Here is a 19,374-nt window from a genome sequence, read left to right on the forward strand (position 1 = left end):
TTTTGCTTCCCTCTAAAATCAGAGCTCTCTCTCTCTGGGAAATCTAGTTTAAACCCGTCCCAACAACATTAGTAAATTGGTGTTTAGTCCTGGTCCTGCTAAGATGCAATCTGTCCATCAGGTCAGGTGCCAACACCTCAAAATCTCATGTCCTCCCTTCAACAATTCTCCAGGCACATGTTCAATCCTCCTATTCCTATTAGACTGCCACATGCAAGCAATGCTCAGATGACTGCTCTTTAATTTCTTTCCCAAATTTGCTTTCAGGACCTCATCCCTCTTCCTACCCATATTGTTGGTACTAATATGGACCATAACATCCGATTGTTCACCCTCCCTGCAACTGCTCCAATACCCTTGCACCAGGGAGACAAGCCTATGGCCACAGAAATATCTGCCTGTCTCCCAAATCCATCACCTTTAGATGGCAAATGGGGTGGACAAATATTGGTCCTGCCATTGATGATCACATACCACGAAGGAATAAAAATTCTAAAGATTTCATTTATATATTCTGCTTTTCTATTCTTCACAAAGTGGAAACCTCCACATTTTACATCTGCCAATGTTTGCCCATTTATATGCCTTTGCAAATGTATCACAATTACTTTTCTAAAGTCTGCAAACCTGGCACAAATCAGGCCCTTGAGACTAGTTGGAGCCATGGCATTGATGCCTGTGGCCAGTTAACAAGTTTGCCATTACCCAAATACTGTTAATTAGCCAGTCGTCCACCATGTCAATGTATCCCTTTAAAACACTAGCTCTTACCAGGAGCACCAACTCTCTTGCGGCATTTTTACAAATGCCTTTTGAAAAGACAAATGTGGCCCACCAGCATGCATTTAAGGAAATTAAACACATTCGAACATAGGGCCTGTACAGCACAGTACAGGCCCTTTGGTCCATGTTGTGCCAACCATTTATCCTAATCCAAGATAAACCTAACCTACACCCTTTCAATTTACTGCTGTCCATGTGTCTGTCCAAGAGTCATTTAACTGTCCCTAATGACCGACTCCACCACCTCCACTTGCAGTGCATTCCACACACCCACCACACTGAAGAACCTATCTCTGGGCAGAACGGTAGCATTGTGGATAGCACAATCGCTTCATAGCTCCAGGGTCCCAGGTTCGATTCTGGCTTGGGTCACTGTCTGTGCGGAGTCTGCACATCCTCCCCGTGTGTGCGTGGGTTTCCTCCGGGTACTCCGATTTCCTCCCACAGTCCAAAGATGTGCAGGTTAGGTGGATTGGCCATGCTAAATTGCCCTTAGTGTCCAAAATTGCCCTTAGTGTTGGGTGGGGTTACGGGGATAGGGTGGAGGTGGTGACCTTGGGTAGGATGCTCTTTCCAAGAGCCGGTGCAGACTCGATGGGCCGAATGGCCTCCTTCTGCACTGTAAAGTCTATCTCCCTGTACCTTCTTCCAATCTCCTTGTGACAACCATTTCCGCCTTGGGGAAAAGTCTCTGGCTATCCCCACACTATGCCTCTCACCTTGTACACCTCTAATAAGACATTCTGCTACCTATTTTACTAGAACTAAATTCACACTTCTGCACTGTTTTTAGTTTGTGAACGGAATTAAAAAAGCAGGAGTTAAAAGTCTGTTTCTAGACTTGGCAATGCTGCAATTGTCAATTTCTCAAAATCAGAATATCTAGTCCAGTTGTTCCTTCCCATATGGAGAAATTACATGAAATTAAATCTCCTTCTCGGATGCCAATGTACAATTGGTCTCCTCAAGAAATAGAGGCCACTAAAATCACAGGTGTAAATATGTCTCACCATCCGAACAACCTCCGCACTTGCACTTGGCCCGATTAGCTGGCTTTCATTTATTCCACATTTAAAATTCCTCATTCTCCCAAACCAGAGGAATATCATGTAAACCAAGTTACAAAGTTATTTTTTGTAAAATATTTAAGGCATTTGTGATTTTATAACAGTAAACCATATACAAACTATAAACATGTGCAATGATCCTCTACCTCCCTCACAGGTCCCACCTTCCCAAAACCATAATCTAGACCAGTGGTTCTCGTCAACATGGACCCTGGGGGTCCATGTAACATTACTGGGGGTCCACACAAAAAAAAATACAGAATTGGAGGTCCACGGTGATATTTTAGTGGTCCATAGAGCAATTCTACTTCAGAACAATTGTTATTACTGAGAATCAAGTTGAAGAAAAAAATGTTTGTTTTCATGATGAATATTCACCTTTCTCTCTCTCTCTCTCACTGACAAAGGTCAAAGAGAGATTATAATCTATCTAATTTATCTTGAGGGCTGAAGGGGCTCAGAACCAAAAAGGTGCATTTGCTGTGTTTATTTTTGTGGTACTGTATTCTGAGAAAACAAAATCCATACCGGTTGATGACAAATGGGTTTATTGTGCTTTAATGACAGTTGTTGTTGAAGATTGCCCGGGCTATTGTCCCCTAGGAACAGCCCGGAGGACCTTTAATGACAGAAGCAGTTTATTAAATACCCACGGTTGACCTGACGCTTATGCCACGTTTCTCCTTGACAAGTTTAATGAATGATTTAACACAGTAATCACTAGAAACTGTGTATATTTGATATGAATGGGTTATTTTTTAGAGTAATTTAATTCAATTTAGTCAGTAAAAAGTTTTTTTCATTACTTTTCATATTAGAATAAGTTTGGCAACGTACGAAAATACCGCTAATCCGTTTCCAAACCTCACGGTAAGGTAGATGGACTTTAGGATTAGTTTACAATGCATATAAGAAGCTTTTTTTTCTGTGGGATGGCTATGGGGGTCCACAAAAAAAAATTAAGAGGAAAAGGGGTCCATGGGTTAAAAAAGGTTGAGAACCACTGGTCTAGATTCTAGACTAACCTTCTGCTGACAGTTAATTCCTCCGAACGAACCCTATCATTGACCCTCTTAGGGTGAACATGATTTTCTAAAGACCGAGAAAGCCAGCCATGTCGTTGACCCAGGTCTCTGATTTCGGGGGCTTCGAGTCCCTCCATGCTAACAGCATCCGTCTCCGGGCTACCAAGGAGGCAAAAGCCAAGACGTCAGCCTCTCTCGCCCCCTGGACTCCCAGGTCCTCAGACACTCCGAAAATCGCCACTTCTGGACTTGATGCCCCCCTTGTTTTAACACTGTGGACATAACATCTGCAAACCCCTGCCAAAATCCCCCAAGCTGCAAACATGCCCAAAACATGTGGGCATTGTTCGCTGGCCCTCCCGTGCACCTTGCACACCTGTCTTCTATCCCAAAAAACGTGCTCATCTGGGCCACCGTGGATGTGTGCCCGGTGAACGACCTTAAATTTTATCAGGCCGAGCCTGGCGCATGATGTGGTCGTGTTGACTCTGCTTTTCGCATCCACCCAGAGACCTGTCACTTATCTCTCCCCCCTAACTCTTCCTCCCATTTGTGCTTTAGCTCCTCTGTCTGCATTCCCTCTAACTCCATGAGGGGGCTGGATTAAGAGAGACTGAGTAGACTAGGACTGTACTCGTTGGAATTTAGAAGGATGTGGGGGGGGGGGGGGGGGGGACGGACGACGACATTATAGAAGCATAAAATTATGAAGGGGATAGATAGGATAGATGCAGGCAGATTGTTTATACTGGTGGGTGAAAGCAGAACTAGTGAGTATAGCCTCAAAATATGTGGAAGTAGATTAAGGGCTGAGTTTAGGAGGACCTTCTTCACCCAAAGGGTTGTGAATCTATGGAATTCCCTGCCCAGGGAAGCAGTTGAGGCTCCTTCATTAAATGTTGAAGATAAAGATAGATAGTGTTTTGGAGAATAAAGTAATAAAGGGTTATGGCGCTTGGGCCGGAAAGTGGAGCCGAGTCCACAAAAGATCAGCCATGTTCTCATTGAATGGCGGAGCAGGCCCAAAGGGTCAGATGGCCTACTCCTAGAAAAGTGCCCAGCCGAGTTCAAACCAGGCAAAATTGGCCCTGTACCGGAGTACAACCAGGCGAAATTGGCCCTGTACAAGAGCAGAGTGAAATGTGGAATGCTGCACCCAGCCAGGCTCTGGGGTCACATTTCAAAAGGCAGACGAGTTTGTTCGAACAGACAGCCTGGACAAGGGGCAGGCAAGGCAGCACTAAGGGCAAAGCAGAGGAGGAAAGAGGGGAAAAAAGCGAACTATGATGGACGCACACAGTTTTCATGGGACTGTATTGCCTCGCTTTGAAAGGACGAGGGCAGCGGAACGCAGAAAGGTGAGGAAGAGGGGAAAAAGAATTAGTGGGCATGGGAAAGGGGCAAAATCAGCCCCTGGAGGGGGGGCCCCCAATCACTAGTAGGAAAAGCTAGCGCCAAGAACAGAAAGCAAGGGGGGGCCACAGCAAGGAAGGGCTGGGTGGAACAGACGTACCATCCATGTTACCAGACAAGGGCTGGGATGTACCTACTCTTGCAAGGGGATGGTGTTTACGGTGACAAGGATAGCAGTATGTCATAGACAATGGTGTTCCAGACAGCCCTGGTAAACATCCATGTGCCCAACTGGGACGACACGGATTTCATAAAGACCATGGTGGAAATCAGACATCGACACACTGTCTGATCATGGGAGGGGACTTTAAACTGTGTCCAGACCTACTGGCAGACCAACCAAACCCCACAGGGAAAGACAGACATGGCTAAGGAATTGGGAGCATTCATGGAGCAGATAAGGGCAGTGGACCCATGGCGGTTCCTACACCCTGGTGAGAAGGAATTCTCATTCTTTTCGCTGGTGCACAAGGTATACACCGGTATCAACTTCTTTGCAGGGGGGGGGGGGGGGGGGGGGACGACTGTTTCGAGACAGGTAGATGGGTTACCGTCAGGGGAGGGAGAGGGAACCGGCAGGCAGTGCAGGGATCCCCTGTGGTCGTTCCCCTCTATAACAAGTATACCGTTTTAGATACTGTTGCGGGGGACGACTTACCAGGGGTAAGCAATAGGGCACAGGTCTCTGGCACAGAGTCTGTCCCTGTTGCTCAGATGGGAAGGGAGAAGAGGAACAGAGCGCTTGTCATTGGGGACTCCATAGTTAGAGGAACAGACAGGAGGTTCTGTGGGAACGAAAGAGACTCACAGTTGGTGTTGCCTCCCAGGTGCCAGGGTTCGTGATGTCTCTGATCGTGTTTTTGGGATCCTTAAGGGGGAGGGGGAGCAGCCCCAAGTCGTGGTCCACATAGGTACCAACGACATAGGTAGGAAGAGAGTTGGGGATTTGAGACAGAAATTCAGGGAGCGAGGGTGGAAGCTGAGAGCTAGAACAAACAGAGTTGTTATCTCTGGGTTGTTACCCGTGCCACTTGCTAGCGAAGTGAGAAATAAGGAGAGAGAGGAGTTGAACACGTGGCTACAGGGATGGTGCAGGAGGGAGGGTTTTGGTTTCCTGGATAATTGGGGCTCATTCTGGGGTAGGTGGGACCTCTACAAACAGGATGGTCTTCACCTGAACCAGAGGGGTACCAATATCCTGGGGGGGGGGGGGGGGGGGGGGGAGATTTGCTAGTGCTCTTCGGAGGGGTTTAAACTAATTCAGCAGGGGGATGGGAACCTAAATTGTAGTCCCAGTGTACAGGATGTTGAGAGCAGTGAGGTCAGGGATAGGGTTAAAAGTTTGAAAGAGGGCACCGGCAAGCAGGACGCTGGTTTGAAGTGTGTCTACTTCAACGCCAGGAGCATCCGGAATAAGGTGGGTGAGCTTGCAGCATGGGTTGGTACCTGGGATCTCGATGTTGTGGCGATTTCGGAGACATGGGTAGAGCAGGGACAGGAATGGTTGTTGCAGGTTCCAGGATTTAGATGTTTCTGTAAGAACAGAGAAGATGGTAAAAGAGGAGGGGGGGGGGGGGGGGGGGGGTGGCATTGTTAATCAAGGAAAGTATTACGGCGGTAGAAAGGACGCTTGAGGACTCGTCTACTGAGGCAGTATGGGCCGAGGTTAGGAACAGTAGAGGCGAGGTCACCCTGTTGGGAGTTGTCTATAGACCTCCGAATAGTTCCAGAGATGTAGAGGAAAGGATTGCAAAGATGATTCGCGACAGGAGCGAGTGTAACAGGGTAGTTGTTATGGGGGACTTTAACTTTCCAAATATTGACTGGAAATACTATAGTTCGAGTACTATAGATGGGTCAGTTTTTGTGCAGTGTGTGCAGGAGGGTTTTCTGACACAGTATGTAGACAGGCCAACAAGGGGCGAGGCCACATTGGATTTGGTACTGGGTAATGAACCCGGCCAGGTGTTAGATTTAGATGTAGGTGAGCACTTTGGTGATAGTGATCACAACTCGGTTATGTTTACTTTAGCAATGGGCAGGGATAGGTATATACCGCAAGGCAAGAATTATAGCTGGGGGAAAGGCAATTATGATGCTATTCGGCAAGATTTAGGATGTATAGGATGGGGAAGGAAACTGCAGGGGATGGGTACAATCGAAATGTGGAGCTTTTTCAAGGAACAGCTACTGCGTGTCCTTGATAAGTATGTACCTGTCAGGCAGGGAGGAAGTTGGCGAGCAAGGGAACCATGGTTTACTAAGGAAGTTGAAGCACTTGTCAAGAGGAAGAAGGCGGCTTATGTTAGGACGAGATATGAAGGCTCAGTTAGGGCACTTGAGAGTTACAAGTTAGCCAGGAAGGACCTAAAGGGAGAGTTAAGAAGAGCGAGGAGAGGACACGAAAAGTCATTGGCGGATAGGATCAACGAAAACCCCAAGGCTTTCTATAGGTACATCAGGAACAAAAGAATGACTAGAGTAAGATTAGGGCCAATCAAGGATAGTAGTGGAAAGTTGTGTGTGGAATCAGAGGAGATAGGGGAAGCGTTAAATGGATATTTTATCATCAGTGTTTACACTGGAGAAAGACAATGTTGTCAAGGAGAACACTCAGGTTCAGTCGACCAGGCTAGATGGAATTGAGGTTCAAAAGGAGGAGGTGTTAGCAATTTTGGAAAATGTCAAAATAGATAAGTCCCCTGGGCCAGTTGGGATTTATCCTAGGATTCTCTGGGAAGCCAGGGAGGAGATTGCAGAGCCTTTGTCCTTGATCTTTATGCCGTCTTTGTCGACAGGAATAGTGCCGGAAGACTGATGGATAGCAAATGTTGTCCCCTTGTTCAAGAAGGGGAATAGAGACAACCCTGGTAATTATAGACCTGTGAGCCTTACTTCGGTTGTGGGTAAAATGTTGGAAAAGGTTATAAGAGATAGGGTTTATAATCATCTTGAAAAGAACAAGTTGATTAGCGATAGTCAACACGGTTTTGTGAAGGGTAGGTCATGCCTCACAAACCTTATTGAGTTTTTTGAGAAGGTGACCAAACAGGTGGATCAGGGTAAAGCGGTTGATGTGGTGTATATGGATTTCAGTAAGGCGTTTGATAAGGTTCCCCACGGTAGGCTATTGCAGAAAATAAGGAAGTATGGAATTGAAGGTGATTTAGCAGTTTGGATCAGTAGCTAGCTGAAAGAAGACAGAGGGTGGTGGTTGATGGCAAATGTTCATCCTGGAGTTCAGTTACTAGTGGTGTACCGCAAGGATCTGTTTTGGGGCCACTGCTGTTTGTCATTTTTATAAATGACCTGGAAGAGGGTGTAGAAGGATGGGTTAGTAAATTTGCAGATGACACGAAGGTCGGTGGAGTTGTGGATAGTGCTGAAGGATGTTATAGGATACAGAGGGACATAGATAAGCTGCAGAGCTGGGCTGAGAGGTGGCAGATGGAGTTTAATGCGGAAAAGTGTAAGGTGGTTCACTTTGGAAGGAGTAACAGGAATGCAGAGTACTGGGCTAATGGCAAGATTCTTGGTCGTGTAGATGAACAGAGAGATCTCGGCATCCAGGTACATAAATCCCTGAAAGTTGTCACCCAGGTTAATAGGGCTGTTAAGAAGGCATATGGTGTGCTAGCCTTTATAAGCAGGGGGATTGAGTTTCGGAACCACAAGGTCATGCTGCAGCTGTACATAACTCTGGTGCGGCCGCACCTGGAGTACTGCGTGCAGTTCTGGTCACCACATTATAGGAAGGATGTGGAAGCTTTGGAAAGGGTTCAGAGGAGATTTACTAGGATGTTGCCTGGTATGGAGGGAAGGTCTTACGAGGAAAGGCTCAGGGAATTAAGGTTGTTTTCGTTAGAGAGGAGAAGGCTGAGAGGTGACTTAGAGACATACAAGATAGTCAGAGGGTTAGATAGGGTGGACAGTGAGAGTCTTTTTCCTCGGATGGTGATGACCAACACGAGGGGACATAGCTTTAAATTGAGGGGTGATAGATATAGGACAGATGTCAGAGGCAGTTTCTTTACTCAGAGAGTAGTAGGGGTGTGGAACGCCCTGCCTGCAACAGTAGTAGACTCGCCAACTTTAAGGGCATTTAAGTGGTCACTGGATAGACATATGGATGAAAATGGAATAGTGTAGGTCAGATAGGCTTCAGATGGTTTCACAGGTCGGCGCAACATCGAGGGCCGAAGGGCCCGTACTGCGCTGTAGTGTTCTATGTTCTACAAAGTGACTACGGAATACTCAGCAATAGTAATTGCTAACCATGCTCCACATTAAATGGATGAGAGGTTGGAGACAGGCAGTGTCCAATGCCCTGCATGGAGGTTGGACACAGACCTCTTGGCCGACAAAGCTTTCAGTCAGAAAACACACTGGTCATAGACGAGCACATCACTAAGAACCAGAATGGAAAAGTCTCACCTTCCACATTCTGGGAGGAACTGAAGGCAGTGATTAGGGAAAGATTATAGCCTTCAAGGCATGTAGGGATAGGGAAGAGAGGTGGCCAGGCAACAACAAGACTCCATCCTGGAGGTTAACAGAAGGTACTCCCTAGGCCCCAACCATAGAGCTGCTGGTGGCAGGACAAAGCTACAAATGGACTTTAACCTGCTCCCCACCAGAAAGGCAGCTCACCAACACCCGTCAGACACAGGGGACCTTTAATGAGCATGGAGAGAAGGCTAGCTGCCAGCTACCAGCTGAGAAAGCAGGTAGCCATGGGTGGGATAGCCCAGGTAAAGGACAGCAGAGGCAGACTGGCAGCCGAACCAAAAAAGGTCAACCAAGCATTTGGGGTCTTCTCCTGGGGACCGGACCCTGAGCCCCCGACGGGTACTTGGGAATTAAACAGTTGCTCGGAGAACTGGATATGCCAGTTGTGGGGGAAGATAGACGGAGGGAGCTGGAAGGACCAATAGGACTGGGAGGGGTCACGGAGAGCATCAACTCCCATGCAGGCAGGGAAGGCTTCGGGACCTGATGGGTTCTTGGCAGACTTCTATAAAAATATGCTCTGGCCCCACACCTACAGGAGATGTTTGCAGACTTGCCAGCAAGTGGCTCCCTGTCTCCTACACTAACAACCATATAGCAGTACCCAAGAAAGACAAAGACCCAACGGAATGTGGATCATATGAACCCATTTCGCTGAATAATGAAGATGCAAAAATACAGGCCAAGAAACTGGAAGACTGTGTACCGGAAGTGGTCAGAGGACCAGACAGGCTATGCCAAGGGAGACAGCTCACTGCGAACTCAGACAGCTGCTGTCCCCGTTCATCCTGGCAATTGAACCCATGGCGATAGCTCTGCGAGATGAAAAGACTGGAAGAGCACCGAAGAGGAGGCAGAGCCTCACTATGCAGATGACCCGCTCCTCTACATCATCTCCGACCCACGCAACGGCTTGAAGGAAATCATGAAGCTCCTGTTCGGGGCCTTCCCCGAACTCAACTCCAGCAAGAGCGAGGTATTCCCGGTGATGAGGGGTCTACCATTCAAACTAGTCAAGAACAAATGGGGACTCAAGATAGCCCATGACTGGCCAGGGATCCACAAATAAAACCTGACTAGTCTGGCGGAGGAAGTTAAAAAGAACCTACAGAGATGGGATGCACTCCCGCTTCCCACGGCAGGGAGGGTGCAGACCATTAAGATGAACACACTGCCAAGGTTCCTCTTCCTGTTTAGATATATACTGATCTTCATCCCCAAGGAATAGATAAAATGATTATGCCATTTTGTGGGTGTGTGGGGTTGAGGGGCGGGGGGAAAGAAAAGGAGACAGACAGGAGAGAATCCAAGAATCCCCAATTCCATGCAGAGAGAAGAAACATGGGCAGCCTGGTCCTTCTTAACCTGCTACTACTTCGCAGCCACAGCCGAGAGAGAGTGAGGGGATCGGTATGGGAGCCGAGTGGAATGTTTGGCTTTTGTAAATTGTATCAAATGAAAAACCTGAACAAAATGATTTTTAAAAATTTTTTTTTTAAATAAAAAGGCCTTTAAAAGGATACAGGTTAATCAGCCATTTGCCTGCCATAATTTCAGTCATTGCTATTCTCATCCCGGAGAGCTGATACCATGCTATGTACATTTTCCTTCAAGACCAGGCATGCTTTGGGAAATATGTGCACCTGAAGTGGATGGCAAGGGTTTTGCTGCAAGGGGCTGTAACAAGTTACTTCTAAGAAAGGCAAATTCACCTTCTGATTTGCTGTCGTCTTCCTTAGCTTTAAAAGATCCATGTCCCAGTTGTTCAAGATCAATTAGTGACAGGCCTATCCGGTAGCAGTTGTTTAGGATAATCAGATTCACAACTCCCAACTCATCTGAACTTCACTTATTAGATTCGGACTCCTCTTTAGTCTTAGTCTCAATGTGGTTTTCGACTAGATTGAGGTTATCCATTTTGGCCGAAAAAAATTAAAAAGGCAAATTATCATCCAACTGGAAAGCAGATTCAAAATGAGTTTGGGCAGAGGGATCTGGGTATCTTTGTTCAGGAATCACAGAAGGTCGGTGTCCAAATAATAACAATCCTGGGCTTACATTACAATAAGTTACTGTGTAAAGCCCCTAGTCGGGTACACAAGAGGGAGAATTCAGAATGATACAGCATGTAATTAAAAAGGTAAATGGAATGTTAGCATTTATGGCAAAAGGACTGAGTATAAAAGAAAGATAAAGTGTTGATGAAATTGTATAGGTGTTGGAGAGACCACATCAGGAGTATTGTGCCCAGTTTTGGTCTCCTTATTTGATGAAGAATGGTGGCAGCAATAGAGGTAGTTCAGAGGAGGCTCCCCAGATTGATTCCGAGGATGAAAGGGTTGATGCACGAGGAGAAATTAAACAATTTGGGCTTGTACTAGAGTTTAGAAGGTATGGGAATCTGGTCACGGTATGCAAATACTAAAATGGATTGATGATCGAGGATACAGATTGATAAAGTAAATGTAAACCAAATGTTCCCCGTGCAGGGAATGAGAAGTCATGAATATAGGTTTAAGAGATGGTAGATTTAGAACGGAGACGAGGAGGAATTACTTCTTGCAGAGGCTGGTGAATTTGTGGAATTCGCTGCCCCATAGTAGTGGAATCAGGATACTGCAAGGCCTGGATAGAGTGATATGGAGAGGATGTTTCCACTACAAGGAAAAACTAGAATCAGAGGGCACAATCTCAGACGATCCTTTAAAACAGAGACATGGAATTTCTTCAGCCAGAGAGTGGTGAATCTGTGGAACTCTTTTGCTGCAGAAGACTGGAGGCCAAATAACCAACTGTCTTTAAGACAGAGCTAAATAGGTTCTTGATTAAAAAGGGATCAGGGGTTATGGAGAGAAGGCAGGATGAGAAAAATATCAGCCACGATTGAATGGCGGAGCACACTCGATGGGCTAAGTCTGTTACCATGTCTTATGAATCCGAATTGCACATATATTTCTGATTTTAAAAACTTGGAGATCAGCCATGATTTGATTGAATGGCAGAGCAGGCTTGAAGGGCTAAAACACCTACTTCTGCTCCATATACAGAACTTCCTAGATTTAATCTTTGACAAACGTGTGTGGTGAATCATTCTTGTAGAGATAATTACATCAATATTGGCAGAATCTGATTCACTACCATTGTCATTTGGTGATCTGGAATCATTTGATGCCCAATGAGTATTCCTAATTCCACCTGCCTTGCCATTGGTATCTCATGCGCTGTCCACAGTATTTCCCTCAAACTTTAATCACGGGTAAAGCCACAACCGTCACTTGTCAAATCATTCCCACTGGCAACTCCTTAACCAAACAACTACTGTACCAGACACAAAATATTCAATTGTACTTTATACAATAGAACCGGGATTATAATAGCACTTTCTCTCTCCCCTCCTCTTCTTCCACCCCCCTCACTAATACCTTAGCATTCATTGGACTATCTGGATGGAAAGCCAAAAATGTTCTCTTGTAAGAGTCCGACTAGCATGTGTGTTGCTTACAATAATTACAAGCTTGGCTGTATTGGTTGATCTGGGGTGATCCTCCCCTTACACAAAAATCCTATTATATCTCATCGATTACATTCATCATACCTGCTCCCACAGTGTTCATCTCTGGTCACCCAAGTCCAATTAGAGCTACAGTCTGCCCTGTAGTATTGTTCCCTTTTCAAAAGTCCCACGGGCTTTCCTTGCAACTTCTAACATGCTGAATGAATGTGTCCCACCTTAACAGTCTTGCCATCACCCTCAGTATCTTCCTTCCTGGTCTGAGGGGGGGGGGGGGGGGGGGGGGGAAACTCAGCATTCCCAGCTATCCATTCCTTACCATGCTCCCCACCTTCCTTTCACTCTCCCAACTTTGTCCTTTTCAAAATTATGGGGATGATGGATCATCAGCTAGCTTGTCTGGTGGTTTTCACCTTTTGTCCTCGACATGGATTCTTATCAAAGAAAGTAGGGAATTCTTAATGTTTATGAGAGAGAGAATTACTTCTCAAGAGGTAGTTTCAACTCCCAATGCTCCTACCCATCTATTAACATTGTTCTGCTCTTCCTTGCCTTTCAAATTTGGCATACATCTGTCCCAACTGCCTTGGGAACCAATTAATATGTACCCCAAATAGCTTTTTTTAACCAATCATCATGCCTGCATTGACCTGACAGGGAAGCATAAACTTCCTGTGCTTGCCCCATCAATTTACTCTACATGGGTACGGTCCATTTTTTTTTTGAGCCTGATACAAGAAAAAAAAGGATAAAAAAGGTCATATTACTGATTAGGAACTTTGTGTACAAACAAATTGGCTGCCACATTTCCCCATTTCCTATATTACAACATTTAAAAACTTTGGTTGTAAGGGATACCCCAAAGCCATGAAAGATACTATACGGTGCCAGATTCTTTTCAAAGTCAGTTTGACATTTTCCATCAGTCTCAACGGGTTGGCCAGCAGAAACAATAAACCACGTCCACTTGAACCATGACATATCCTGGTGATCCTGAACTGATAGGTGGAAGAAATTTGATTTGACAAGTTCAAAGATAGCAAGCTTATGAACAGTGGAGGAGAAAGGGATGTACTGTAATTAGATTAGGACAAAATTACAATAGGAATAAATGATATAACAAAAGAGAATGAAATTAGAAAAATAGGGATCCAGAGGATGAATAGAAATAGTTACAATATGATAAAAGGTGGGGGCAAAATAGAACCCGCTGTTCAACTGGAGTGCATAGCAGAGACCACATACGGAGGCCAGTCTGATGACTTATGACTGACATGATGTCCATTCCACAACATTGGAGAATTACAGGTGCAGCTTGTACTATACACAGCACCAACTGCCCGAGTACTGTAGTAGAGGCCAAAGGTTTAAACATTAACATTGTAAACATTTTAGTACTGCTGCCTCATGGCACAGAGGTCGGAGGTTCGATCCCAGCCCTGGGTGACTGAACATAGAACATAGAACAGTACAGCACAGAACAGGCCATTCGGCCCTCGATGTTGTGCCGAGCAATGATCACCCTACTCAAACCCACTATCCACCCTATACCCGTAACCCAACAACCCCACCCCCCCTTAACCTTACTTTTTAGGACACTACGGGCAATTTAGCATGACCAATCCACCTAACCCGCACATCTTTGGACTGTGGGAGGAAACGGGAGCACCCGGAGGAAACCCACGCACACACGGGGAGGACTGAGTTTGCACATTCTTCTGACGTCTGCATGGGTCGCACTCCCACAACCCAAAGATGTGCAGGATAGGTGGATTGGCCATGCTAAATTGCCTCGTTAAAAATTGTAAACAGACGTCTGGTGGCAGCCATGAGCTGAGCAGTTGCACAAAAGGTGGCAAGGTGGCTCCTGCTTAACTTCTTTTTGAACCTTTTTTGACCCGGGGAAAAAGCAGAACCAACCAGCACCCCCACACAAATCAATAATATGCCAGCAAGCCAACAAAAAAACAGGTTACAAGGGGAGCAAAGGCAGAAAGACCCCAACATCAGAGCAGAGGGAGCCATATGGCAACAAATCCAAACCATGGCAGACCCAGAGTTACCAATGCCACCCCAGTCAGCAACAGAGGCTGATGGAACTCAAAGCACAGGGAGGCCGTAAAGGAGGACCTAATGATGGTGATGAAGATGGCCGGCCCTCTTGTATGAAATGATGGGACAGGGTGGAGCAGCAACAACAGGAAGTCCAAGGAGCAACAATCCGGGAACTGGAGAAAATGGTCACCGAGCAAGACAAAGGAACCTTGCTCGAGGCCAAAATAATGTGGTTGTCAGCGACACAAGTCTTGGCCAAGATAGACGGCCAAGAGAACAGGCACCGACACCCAAACCTCAAATTGGCCCAAACCAAGTTCAGCTACTGGGGATTCAGATAGCCCAGGTTCAGCTCCACAAGTGGAACCTGTCTAGCCTGGTGGAGGTGAAGGGGGACCTGCGACGGTAGGACTCTCCCTGCCAGAGAAAGAGTGCAGACAAGAAAGATAAAGACCCTGCTCCTGATAACTAATAATTGGACTACGTGCAGGCGGAAAGAACCCCAGGGTCCTGCAGAGGCAGTAACCGGAGGTGGGGGGGGCAAGCACTTCCAAACCTCTTGTTCTACAATTGGGCAGCATGTGTGGGAAGAGTGCAGGGTTGTCCGGGGACAGAGTGGGTGTAGAAGTGTGTTGGCACATCCCTGCAGGCACTGGTCACCGCCCCACTACCATTTCTCCCAACACGCCAGGTGGTGATAGCCTCACCGAGAGCCAGGAAGCAGCCTACCCACCATCAAGCTAAAAGTCCATCTCAGCTCCCATCTGCAAAACCACAGATTCATCCCAGCCAGAATGGATGCCATGTATGAAACATGGAGAAGGGCAGAAGGGGTGTTGAAGGTCAGAGACTTGTACGGAGATGCCAGAGTGGCAACCATGGGGGGGGGGGGGGGGGGGGAAAGAGAGAGAAAGAGAGCAACTTAGGCTCCCAAAAAGGCACGAGCTCCGGTATCTTCAGGATACTGAACTTGCTCTGCAAGGAGGCACCATTGTCCCCCCCCCCATTGGACGAAACAAGGAAAGATGGGAGGAAGGAGGGTGGGGGTGTCAGCTGGACAGACAAACGAGATTTGCAGAGTGAACTCCTTCATCTCATGCACAAGGTGGAACCTGATACCTGATGCAACTGAACGTGGTGCACAGGGCATACCTGACCAGGAGAAATATGAGCAGGTTCTTCCTAGGAGTGAAGACAGATGAGCGATGTCAGGAGAGTCCAGCCAACCATTCCCACATGTTCTGATCATGGAGCACATATTTCAAGGCTATGTCCGAGGTCTTGGGGGAGCCATGCCCATTAGTGGTGGTCTTCAGTGTGCCAGAACAACCAGAACTCAAGAGACAGAATGCTCTGGCCTCCATCTCCCACGGAGGTCAGCATCTCCACCCATGACCTCACTGGATGGCTGACCTGGCAGAATTCCCAAGGCTAGAAAAGATCAAATTTGCCATTAGGGGGTCAGAGAAAAGGTTCCACGCAGTGGAAACAGCTCACTGCCATCTTCAAAGACTTGTTTGTTACCAGTTGCTTGGGGGAGTGCAGATGTTTGTTCTTTTTCGGGGGGGGGGGGGGGGGGGGCGCAAAGGAACCCTGTAGGGTGCTATTCCAGAGGCTTACATAGAGTTTCCCTGGAATAGCCACCAGGAGCAGGAATAGTTAATAGGCCCATCAGGCCTTCACCATTCAATCATGCCTAATCTTTCTGTGACCTAACTTACTTCCCCACCTACCCCTCCCAACCTAGGCTCAGCGATCAAATATTTATTTCAACCTCAAATGACCAAAGCTTCACTGCTTGTTTGGGTAAAAAATCCAAAGCTTCAGCCCGAGCTCTACCCATGAGAATCATCCCGTCAACTTCCCCATAGAATCCTATATAATTCAGTGAGATCACCTCATTCTGAACTCCAATGAGTATGGGCTCAGCCCAATCAACCTTTCCTCACAAGACCATTGTCCCAAATCAATCCAGGTGAACCTCCAGAGATACCTCCTCCTTAAATTGAGACCCAAACTTACAGTATACCAGATGTAGCAGTGGCAAGCATTGCTGCCTCACCACATCAGGGACCCGGGTGACTGTATATGGAGTTTGCCATTTCTCCCCGTGTCTGCTCTGTATAGTTGTAACACTACTTCCCAACTTTTAGAGCGTGATCAGGAAACTGAGGAAATTCGGCATGTCCACACTAACTCTTCAACTTTTACAGATGCATCTATCTGCCTGGGGAAAGCAGGCAGCATAATCAAAGACCCCTCCCACCCAGCTTACTCACTTCCAACTTCTTTCATCAGGGAGGAGATACAAAAGTCTGAGAACATGCATGAACAGACTCAAAAACAGCTTCTTGCCCACTGTTACCAGATTTCCTAAACAACCCTCTTATGGACAGACTTCATTAACACTACACCCATGTATGCTTCACCTGATGCCGGTCCATGTACCTTGTGTTGCTCTATTATGTATTTTCTTTTATTTCCTTCCATTCTTAGTGATCTGTTGAGCGGCTTGCAGAAAAATACTTTTCACTGCAACTCAGTACACATGACAATAAAATCCAAATAAAAAGGTCAGAGTGGAGAATTATAGTAGTGACTGGTACTTCCACATTTGCAGATCGAACAATGTCCCATCCAGCAGAACTTGCTTTTGATCTCCCAATGCAAGGAAACCACAACAAACAGTATTCTAGATTGAAAGAGGCACAAGTAAACAAAATTTGCCTCAGTGAGGGGAGAAGCTCTTGGAACACAATGGTGGCAAGGAAAGTGATGAAAATACAGGTACTACAGCATTGAAAGGAGCAGCAATTTCCAGGTAAAGGCCAAATGCTCGACTAAGAACAGCCCCTTCAACATGCTGAACAATAAGGGGAAGAGGTACTTGTTGGTGCGATTGTGCCCATGCGATGGAAATAAGAGCACGAACTGTCAAATACAGATGTTGGTTGGAGGAAAGAACAAGAGGGTGCCAGTTTAAAGGAGAAGGTAATTCTCAGACAAGGAATTAGACAGTGGACCAATTTTATGTAGCAAACTGCCAAGAATCCAATTTTGGCTTTTAAGATTTACAAATTCTCCTTCACCTCTCTTCCATCCCACCTCCCCCCCCCCCAATCAAAGTCACCTTTCAAGCAGGTTTTGCACAGCATCGTAATCTTTCCCATTTTACCTGGTTCCTGTAAACTACTTCAAATTGAGAGCAGTGACTAAGCAACCAGATCAGCCATTACATCCACGCAGGTTGCGTTTATAACCTAAGTGGGGCGACTTGGGAAGAGACCGAAAACAGCTGGAAAACCCCTCTACAGCAGGCCTAGTTTGCACCTGCTGCATCTAAAAAAAACGTCAACATGTACGTAGCGTTGGGCTGCCTGTATGTATTAAAACACCCCCCCTGCACACACGCGTATTTTCTCATGAGTTAACCGAATAGCTTCAGCAGCTCTGCGCTAGACCAGAGACCTTGTGATCCTTGGGCGAATTGTATTAAATTATAAAGCGACTGACTTGTCAACAACGAACAAAGACGCGGTGGCCGGGGGATTTTTTTTCCGCCTACAAACATCTCCATTGTGTCAAACATACACACATCGCACACGAGGTTAAACTCTTTCGGATCACAAACAAACGGCCAATCCGCCAGCGTGCCATTTGTGTTTATCTTTCCGTTGTGTCACTCCAAAACAGAAAATAATAAAAGAGAGAGAGAGCTGCAGAGAGAGGGGGTGGGAGCGAACACGGTGGAAGAAACCAGACTGGGAGCGAAGGGACTGGGCGGCCGTTCGGGAAACTGAGCTTCAAAAAGTCACGTTTATTCGCGCGGGGGAGGGCTGTCCCCAACAATGCGGGACAGGATTCAATGGGTGGGGAATAAAAAGAAAGGTAGGAAGCGGAGCGCGGAAGCTGTTGACAACAATAGAGAGTTGGAGTAAAAGAGCAGAGAGCCGCGGCCTAGCAAACGCTGGGCCACGCCGGCGGCCTCTCCCAAACAATAAACACCAGCCGCTCCCGCTTCAGCCTCCGCCAACGGCGAGCATCCCAAACAGAGCGGAGGGAAAATAAACCGCTCCTAAAGGAAAATAAAAACACACATCAAAATAAAGTCCGGGGGCTCGCCCGCCTGCATCACGCACAGTTCGGGTTACTCTGACCTCTCCGCCCCACAACCAAAATTTTTAAAAAGGGTCTTCCTCCCTCTCTTTGTGTGTTTAAAGGTCCGATTCTTAACCGCCCTTACCTGCTTCACACTGCAAATTCAAGCCGGAGGTACGGCTTTGTTTCCTCCCCCAGCCAGGCAAAGCGAGCTCAGACCCACCGACTGGCTCCACTGGGGTGGACCGGCTGCTTTCCCCCTTGCGTTGGGCCGCCTCTCTCTGTCCACACCGGCTGCTTCTCCCTCTCCTTGGGCCGCCTCTCTCCGTCCGGACCGACTGCTTCCCCCTTTCGCTGGGCCGCCTCTCCAGGACCGGCTGCTTCCCCCTTTCGCTGGGCCGCCTCTCCAGGACCGGCTGCTTCCCCCTTTCGCTGGGCCGCCGCTCCCGGACCGGCTGCTTCCACCGCGCCCCCCCTCGCGCTGGGCCGCCTCTCTCTAACCGCCGCCTGTGCTCGAGCCCCACACGCGCTCACCTGCCCCGCGTGACGCGTTAATTATTCCAGCCGACCATCCAATCATCACCGCCGGCCAGACTCCGCCCCCCTCGCGCTCTTTCCCGCGCCTCCCGCGGTGGGCGTCAGTCAGTTGGCAGCAAAGTTCGAAGACGCGGTTTAGTGAATCGCAGCATGTTACAGCACCGAAAATAATAAGGCACATCTCGCCCCTCAGGCCTGTGTGCTGTTCGTTTTTCCATGCAGTCCATTGAGTACAATCCCGGACAACATCCAGACTTGGGCTGATAAGTGGTGAATAACATTAACGCCACACAGGTGCCAGGCAATGTCCATCTTCCACAAGATACATTCAACCTTCTCTCCTTCACTTTGAGTGGCATTACCGTCACTGAATCCT

At 47.2% G+C, this 19,374-nt stretch overlaps 1 protein-coding gene across 1 annotated transcript in view; it reads right to left on the minus strand.

Annotated features, from left to right (window-relative positions):
- siah1 (siah E3 ubiquitin protein ligase 1) overlaps positions 1-18,994 on the minus strand; it is a 31,350-nt gene extending 12,356 nt beyond the window's left edge. Inside the window, exon 1 of the mRNA XM_038806661.1 lies at positions 18,607-18,994. The gene's annotated coding sequence lies outside the window, so the exon portion shown is untranslated. The remainder of the gene's footprint in view (positions 1-18,606) is intronic.
- Between the last annotated feature and the right edge of the window lie 380 nt (positions 18,995-19,374).

This window comes from Scyliorhinus canicula, chromosome 9, assembly GCF_902713615.1.
Source record: "Scyliorhinus canicula chromosome 9, sScyCan1.1, whole genome shotgun sequence".
In the NCBI taxonomy this organism is placed as follows: Eukaryota; Metazoa; Chordata; class Chondrichthyes; order Carcharhiniformes; family Scyliorhinidae; genus Scyliorhinus; species Scyliorhinus canicula.